Below are 6,314 nucleotides of genomic sequence, written 5' to 3'. Positions count from 1 at the left end.
ACTCCTTATCCCATGCCTTCTTGGATGGTTTTTGGGCTATAACTACAGCTAGTAATGTTTAGAACAAGCTAGGGTAAGCGGACTTACAATTTGGAGGCGTTTTGTTGCGGATTCGGGGCGAAAACGAGTCTAGAGAGAGAGTACAGAGAGAGAGAGGGTGGAAAAGCTCCAAATGGAGTTTACTCCCCCTTATATATATGGGTGGGAGTTGGAGATCAGTGGAATTCTACCCAATACTGCCGTTATACGAGGCTTTTGGTCGCACCCGATTTAGTGGTTGAGATAATAAACTAATATTTTCCAAGTAAATGGAAATATGTGTTATGTATTTTTATTTTCTTTTATCACTACTTAACGGCATATAAACATAAACAATTGAAATTTTTATTAAATTTGACGACTTCTCATTAACGGAACTTTTAAACAGTGGAATATTCCGTTAACGGTAACAGGGAAATGTAACGGGACAACTTGGGTTGTCACAGATTGCGAAGAAATGGATTTCGATCGCATGGTTCGATGATCGGATTTTTGAGCTGATGCTAGGAGTTATGATAGATTGGTTAGGTATATTTAGAAACATAGTTTTCATATGTACTTGCATTGTAAGGAAAAGTGTTCTGCATTTTATCAATAAAGAGAGATTTTGATTATATCTTATTTATATTTCCTTGCAATGGCATTTGTGAGAATTAATGTGTGTATGTTTCTATTGTTAGAAATGTTAAAAATGGATTTGATTCTTTCATTTGTGGTAGTGTCATAATTTACCAAATAAGAAAAGATTCTCATCACCCAAGTTTCAGTTTTCTAGAAACTTGGAATCGTGCAACTTGTATTGTGTGATGGATGAGAACCTTCGTCTTTGGGAAATTAAGATTGAATCCTTGTTCATATGTATATATGAGTCAAGTGAAGGACTAGGGGATTAGGTACACTTGGTTTTGCACTGGTTAGGTCCACCACGAAGAACGATAAGACTATTCATCATGATTTACCAAATTTTAGTAAATATGGTTATTCTTAGAAGACTAAGTGTAATTCTGAACCATTGGAAAAGTTTCAATGTATAGCAAAACGAATAAGAAGAATCCATTAGGTAGAAAGATTAAAGTTTCTCCAATTTGAAAGGAAAGGAGAGTACTTTAGTATCATGTTTTATGATCATCATAATGATTATGAAAACCATATCACAATTGATCCTCTAAGGACACCTTAGTGCACTTGTATGGCTAAGAAGAGGAATCAAGGATTGTTGAAATGTTAAATCAAAAGGTGAGTCATACTTCGTTCCAAAATCAAGTCTTAGAGTCAAAATTTAAGATTGTGTCTTGAGTGACATGTCCTAAGTAGGTTTATAACACATCATAAAATATGGAGTAGATAAGTTTCCTTGCTCATGCACATTTGAGATTGGTAGTTGCGATGTCTTGGATAAGACAAAGACCAACTGAGACTGATTATATGAAGTGTCATTCTTGATAAGAAACCATACTAACTCTTGAATATTTGTTTGTCAAGGAAAGTTTCTTGAAAAAGAGAGTCTTATATGTCAAGAGGTAATTGGGAGTCTTAAAGATCTTGAAAAGCTTCAAGAACTAGTCAAGAATAAACATATTGTTAATCACTAGCACACGACTTGAGGTTTGTAACCTATCATGTTGAAATATTGTTATTTCTATGCCAATTCCAGTTAAAGTTGACTATGAATGTGAGTTCTATGAGTACTCAATTGTTTTCATAACAACTTGGAAGCAATGGTAGGTCCTTGAGCTGCCAGGTGGCAAGAAATTAAGATTGAACAAGTTCAGTCCATATGATTTTGGGATTTGTCACTAACCTCGTATTGTGATTATGGTTATGATAAAGTCACATGGATAGGAACACATATGCCATAAAATCTAAGTGTCATAAGGTTTCTCTCCAGTTCATGAAAATGATTGTGAGGAAACACTTTCACTAAGTAGATGTTAAAGAGTTAGCAATTGTGATATTTGCATTCTCAAATTCGATTATGATTACGACATCCCTCTTCATAGTTTGAATTATGAGAAATGTCAAATAGTTTGAACATTCAGAACTTATTGTTGTAAGTTCTGAATAGTTTAGACACAGATATGATCTTTCTAATAAAAAGGTGTATGAGCTTAGATAAAGGCTTATCGGAGCATCTCGTATCATAAATCTAAACTTTGGTAAGAAAGTCAATAAGTATTGATTTCTAGAAGTCCAACTGATTTCTGAGTACATGTCAAAGCTAGTGGGAGCATAAGTATTATGCTAGTAAGATAATAATTATTATGATAGTGGGAGCATAATTATTATGGTGAGTGTTGCGAGTTAGCAATACTGTTTATAGAAAACAAAAGTTTCAATTCGCAAAGTTGTGGAGTTTGCAAAGTTGTTTTGCTATAATTAAGGGAGAGGAACTCATACTTCATTTCAAATATAAAAGCTTTGATTGTGAGATTTTAATCAAATTTAGTCAAGGACATATATGAATGTTATGCTGAAAAGATTCGACATAAGGAAATTCTATATATGGAAATGTTATAGTAAGAGACTGGTAAAGTATCAGGTCTTTATTTAAGAAATTATGAATCGTCTCCCATATGCTTCGGGTATAGGTTCGATTGCATATGATATAATATTTATGTGTTCTAAATTTTCCAAATGCCTAGGGTATTAAGAGGGAAAATGGACCAGAACTGTATATGACTAAAGTTGTTAAACAATTGCTAAAGACAATCCAAGGTTTGCTAAGGATTGGTCACTTGTGGGCAATTGGAACTATAATAATGAATGGATCATATTAATATAATTCTGAATAGATAGGATTCTATTAAAAATGGATATTCATATAGAAATTATGGAAAAGTTTCCATAATGGGAGTTGGATATCGAGAATCTAAGAGTAAGTTAGAAACTTTTATGCAAGAAGGATGTTTAAAGGAATGTGCTTTGAATATGAGACTTCGTATCTATGGAATTGTCTTGTAGTAATCTCAAATGGAAAGTTTTGTAATTGGCAAAGTCACTATGACTTGTGTGCATAGTCATTACAAAAGGATCATTGTATATAAGCTTAGAATCTAACAAATTACAGTAAGCGGCAAGGACTTGGTATTCTTACACTTACGATAAGGATTTGGAATTGTGAAATGAGTGTCAATTGAAATGTTTACGATTGATCTATTTCAGATAGTAAGGACCATAGATAAACATAGTGTGCATGCTTGGAGCATGGGATAACTATTGTTTTAATTCAAGTATTTAGTTGATAAATCGAAACATTATACAATGAATAATGTGTAATCAATATGGTGATTAAATAAAAGGTGTTTTATTTATATTGAAAAGTTTTGAGACCATATTGGGTTCGATTATTCCTATTTTTCACTTTGCATATTTTGACTTCCCGAGTAACTAGGTTATTCAAACTATCCACAGTCGATCATACTTTAGAAGTATGTATTGAGGCAAGACTGTCATGAATTCGTCTGCAGATTGTCTAAAGCGTTTTAGACATTGCACAAGTTTGCTACAGTGTTCATGAGTACTTCTGGAATAAGATTCAAGTATTGGATTAAACCCATGCTCATCTTAATCACTTCATGGATTTTATCACGAGTGATTGTGAGACGATAATATCTTATATTCTTGAAACCAAGACATGTGAGTTGTAGTTTACAAGTAGGTTGCACATTGACATATGTAAACGCACCAGTAACTTGGTGTTATAAAACATATTATTGTGTGTGATTTGATAAGTAATTACAAGCAATCATTTGAGTCGAAGTTTATCCATTCCTTTTACCCAATGTGGGATAAAAGTGATACCTGTGGACCCCTCGATGATTTAGTGATGACACCCTAAGTGCTTGGCCAAGCCTGTACTGATTTGATTTGTTCAATTGGTTAGTCGTCATAAATCGGAAATCAGAAAACAACATATGAACAGAGAGAATGATTATAATCTATGTCTCAGTTCATACGATATCTAGAATGGAGGAATATATGACCCCTTACCTAATGGACGCGTCATTTGACTAGGTTAAAGTTTGACAGTGGCTTTTGAGAGTTACGATTGCTATTCAGGATTTGGAGTCGTACTTGCAGTAATATTTATTAGACTTATCCAAGTGGGGGACTATTGGATTAGGTGTCTAAGCCCATAACTATAATCGGTATGTACTTGACCCGAGAGTAGCATGGTCTATTTGGGTTTCCTTCACTAGAACAATCTGATAGGATGGATATTTGAGAAAGAGGTAATTTATAATTTATTAATATATTACAAGTATAATATATTAATTAAGGAATCATAATATTTAACTAGTATTGATAAAGAATTAATTTGGAATTAATTTAGTGATCAAAAGATACTATTTAAATTAACGGGGACTGATTATGTAAATTAGTGACATATATATTGTTTGGTCTATTGATCCATGATGGGCTAAGTTTATGTAAGTATCCATAAGAGTTAGCCCACATGATATATGGATCAAAACCCAAGTGTATGATTAGGGTTTACCCATGACTCTTGGAATCCTACACTATATAAATGTTACCCCTTAGCCAAAATCGATATCGAATGCATTTTAAGAGAATCATAATCGACTTTGGTGGTGTCTAGACTCTATCTCAAAGTCTTCCTTTGTTCATGGTGTTTATGAACCATTTGAGGCATCACACTTGAGGTGCTAAGCTCTTGAAAGGCTAAAACTACAAGCTACAATAAAGAGGTATTATTCTAACTAGGTTTATGATTCATGAACCAAAAACTGTATGCTAGTTGTAGGCTTCATGCTTTGGGAATTTTTGTTGCATGTATAACTAGAGAAAACAAAGATCCAAAGCTATTATGGTTGTATGTGCACCATAGGAGTGTTATAGTACTCAAAACCCAACACAACTCAACGAGTTGGTCTAGGTTTGGGAAACCCTAGATTCAGGGTTTTGCACCTTATTTAAGCATCTTAATCCCCACCTTATGGCCTCATTTCCAGCCTCCAAGTCCTAAACCCTAATCCAGGAAACCCTAGAGTAGTTTGTGAGTGTGTGAGCCATTATTGAGTGATTTTGTGTGTTCTTGAAGCTTAAAGAAGAAAAAGGAGCTAGAAGGTTCAAGTAGAAGATAGTAGATCCATATATTTCCTTCCATCATCATCATTTTATGGTAATCAAATCTCTAGCTTGGCTATTAGTTCATTAGATCCCCTTATTTCCATTTTATGAGGGTTTTGCTTCAAGAATATTGATCATTGGGATATGGACGTCCCAAGTGGCTTACCTTTTAGATTTGGGACCTAGAAGGGGTTTCATGGCTTAAAGGTGCAAACTTTATGGCCATGGAATCCCCATGCAAGCTTAAGGACGTTGTTATGGCCTTTTAAGCCCCAAAAGCCCATGCATGGAAGTAAAGTCTAAGACTTTACGTGTTCATTTGGTGTCCAGGACTTATATCTCGGTTTTCATGCTTTGGGTTGGAGTAATAAGGCTTTTGGACAAAGATCTATGTCCTAAGGAACTAGGGTTTTAGATAAACCCACTAAGAAGGATTATTAGCGGGTAAAGTTAGAAACTTAACCCTTAAAAGGGCACTTCCAGTGTGTAGATGAAGTATGGACTTTGGATCTGGAGAGTAGAGGCTTAATTTGTTGAGATGGCCCAAACAGATAGAGAAACTTGTCAAGTCCATAGAGGAACTCAAAGAATTGAGTCGTGTTGTCCTAGTTTAGTTTAAGGTAGAACTCGACGAGTCTGTGAAGGGACTCGACTAGTTGATTTGCCAAGTAGCGAGTATGAGTAGCCAGGGAACTCGGCGAGTCTGGGGGATGACTCGACGAGTTGGATCACGATTTCAGGATTCTGGTTTATAGAACTCGACGCGTTGATGGAGCAACTCAGCGAGGTGAGTCAACTCGGGGTATTGACTTTGACTTTGACCAAGCGTTGACTTTAACTTTGACCAAGGGTAAAATGGTCATTTTACCATAAGAAGGATTATCACTTCTTGACTAAGTATTATGTTGGTATTGATAGCTCGGGGAGTCGAGTGACCAGCAGTTCGGGGATCTGCCAGCTAGCTACGAGAGGTTCATCCGCGAGATTATGTAGTCAGCTTGTGAAGGTGAGTTTTCTCCAGAAGGAATGGGTCGAAGGCACCAATGCCAGCCCGTTTATGTATGTTAGTGTATGCCGGATTAGATCCGATGTTGGGGAGATCCCGATGTAGCTTATATGTTTCTGGATTCTGATCCGATGTCGGGCAAGGCCCGAGGAAAGTTTATATGTATGTTTCCGGACTA

This window comes from Lactuca saligna, chromosome 5, assembly GCF_052625555.1.
Source record: "Lactuca saligna cultivar CGN05327 chromosome 5, ASM5262555v1, whole genome shotgun sequence".
NCBI classification, from domain to species: Eukaryota; Viridiplantae; Streptophyta; class Magnoliopsida; order Asterales; family Asteraceae; genus Lactuca; species Lactuca saligna.
The sequence above is the reverse complement of the archived record's forward strand: the minus strand, read 5'-3'. Positions refer to the sequence as shown.